We start from the raw sequence: 2,938 nt of genomic DNA on the forward strand, positions 1-2,938 counted from the left end.
GCAAGGGGACGACACTTTTGTTGAAAAAGAAGTCATGGAGGAGCAAGAAACCCAGACGGAGCTCTGAGGAAGGAATAAATGATTTCTTGAGAGAAAAAACCCAACCTAATGGTAGGACCCAGAGCAGGCCAGGGAAAGTTGGCAAGCAGAGCTGAAAAACTCTCTCTGAAAGGAAGCCATGAGACAGCAAAAAAAAAAAAAATCCTCATCAGCTAATGAGCTCAGATTCCTGTCCAAGGAATTCTTCAAAGTGCTGAGGAACCTGAGAGAAGGAAATAAATATAAGCATCGTTATTTTTGTTTATGTATCTTTTGACTTCATGATAAGTGACAGGGATATTTTGTACTTGGACACACACGCAGATATGTAAAGGATCGTTGTGTTTAGAGTTTGTAACTGCTAATACTAAAATCCTCTGGCTGGAGAGGATCCCCTGATGATTAAGCACCCGCAGATGACTCTGTGCTCTCCCAGCAGTGAGTTTATGTTCTTTTTTTTTTTCACTGTTGCTGTAAAGGTGACCACTTTTTGCCAGTGTCTAGTTTTCTGTCAGCACTGAGGAGCTCTTAACCAGAGGCAGAGCAATGGAGCACGGTTTTGGTTTGCTTTGCTGAGAGCCCCTCAGTGCAAATTCTTCTTGGCAAATTGGAAGCCTGATCTGAAGCATGCCTTTTGCATCTGAAATAGAAGAGCGTCCTCATGCTTCAGAGGTGTTGGGAGTTTGTCTGCCACATGTGTCCATTTAACCCAGACTGCAGATTTGCATTGTTGGATGTGAACTTTCCTGAAATTCAAAACCTCCAGGGAAGGCAGAGTGGGGTGGGAGGAGGAGGAGGGATGCAGAGACGAAGCAAATGGAGTGTTTGTTCTATCTTGGGTCCTGTCCCAGCTTTTCTTCAGTTGTACCACAGTATCTTGTTTAAATATTTTAAATGAAGAAGGTACCATTTTTCTGGGGGAATGGCTTGCTGAAACTGCTCACTGGCTGCTGAGGGATGGCTGACAAGCAGTGGTAGTTTTTAGAGGATGTGGGACAGGGATGCTACTGTTCTCAGAGATCCTGGAGTAATTAATCGGGTCCTTTTACTAGAGGAACCTGGACTGAGTCCATTTATGCCTGTGTATTCCCAAGACACATGCTGGGTGATGCAAAAGTGGAGCTGTGCTGAGGTGGGGAAAGCCTTCGTTACACAGGTGACTTCATTTTGTCACATCAGAGCCTCTGTTCCTTTGCTTTGCAAGCTAGACTGCATTGAACCCTGGTGACAGGACTTGCAGCGTGTCTTTGGACTTGAGAAGTGACGGAGACCTCCAGCACAGGGTGTAAAACATAATTCCTGCCACTTCATCTCTTTCCAGTGACAGCGTAGTAGAAAAGAGAGCTGAGCACACAATGCAGAGTCACTTTTTCCTGTCTCTGCAAGATGTGGCTTTAAAATTAGGTGAGATGCATTGATTTGAGAAAGCCAGGAGTGAGGGCCAGAGGAGGTGAAAGAAGAGATGCTGCTTGCTCTTGTTAGACCTGTTTACTGACCAGCTTTTATTTTCGTCTTTTATATTACTGAGAAGTGCATACATTGTGTTTGCCTTTTGTGTACAGCTCTCAACAAGTATCTCTTTGTCAGCCTTACAAAGGGCAATAAACTCTGTGTTGCAAATAAGCCTCAGTAGCCGCTGGACATTATGACTAATTGTAATGCAGCATATATCCTTGAGGACTATAAACCTATATTAAAAGACAATGGCTGAGAGAAAAGCTATTGAATTGAGATAGTACTCATGTAACCCCACGGGGGCTCAACAGACAACAAGGAGGCCATTGATACCAGCCCTAATACAAAAAGCCACACAGACAGAGAGTCATCCAAACCAGTATGGAGTGTGGATGACCACATAGTTCAGTTTAATGCTGCTTTTGTTTTGTTCTCACTTAGAGGCAGACAACACACACTGGGACATCAGAATTAGTTCTGTTTAGATTGCTGCAGAGGGAACAAACGAGAAAATTAACGGAGCAGTGCCCCCCTCACCTTCTCTTGTTGTGTGCTAAAGCTTCTGAAATCTGCCCAGTCCCGGGGTAAATTCTGTAATAAAAGGAAAAGAAAACAGATCGTTGTCTCTTTTTTTTTTTTTCTTTCTAAAAGACTGAGCAATGTTGAAATTTCTTCTGCTATTTCTCTCTTAGGCTTCTTAGGCTCTTTTTTTTTTTTTTTCTTTTCTTTGCCTGATCTGGATCGGTTCATGTCTGATGGCATAACTGATCTTCTGAAACCACCAGCAGAGTTTTCAGTTAGGACATGAAAATGTAAGAAGTCAGTGTTTAAAATGTGTTACAGCTGAGGGCAGAATCAGAAGCTGGGAGGGATTTCAGGTTCAGGAGTCCTGATCTTGGCTCTCATCTCTTGAGGCGGCTTTATCTTGGGTTTGGGTACACCTTTGTACCCCGATATTGTGTTATTCACTGAATGAGTTGCACTAAAAATTGCTTCGATCTCCAGAGTGATACTTTTTCTCCTTTTTATAGCCATAATTACTGGGGTTGTAACCTGTGTGCTTGTGTGCACAAAGCCAGTATTTTACTGAGACCTGTCTGAGACTCAACCAGTTCTCAAAGTTATGTGTTTATCTCTGCCTTTGTTCTAAGGAACAAGAGTGTTCCTGTAATTTAAAGACGACCAAGCCTGTGGTAAGAGCCTACTTGATAGAGTAATTAATGATAAACTCCACCCAGAAGAATCCCAATCTATTGCTTTACTGGCTTTTTCAGGAAAGCCAAGGAAGGATTCGTGAACATTTGATCCTTAAGCAGAAACTGAGCAAGGAACTCTCTTCCTTTCATCTTTTTTAAGTTCAGGGCTGTGCTTCTTCCTGTGGCCTGCATGCAAAAGAAAACAACCTCCTTTTTGTGTTTGTCCCGGTTCTTTTTTTTTTTTTTTT

The sequence above is a fragment of the Empidonax traillii genome, unplaced genomic scaffold (assembly GCF_003031625.1).
Source record: "Empidonax traillii isolate 1590-97213 ecotype Southwest subspecies unplaced genomic scaffold, ASM303162v1 scaffold413:size1348891, whole genome shotgun sequence".
Classification (NCBI taxonomy): Eukaryota; Metazoa; Chordata; class Aves; order Passeriformes; family Tyrannidae; genus Empidonax; species Empidonax traillii.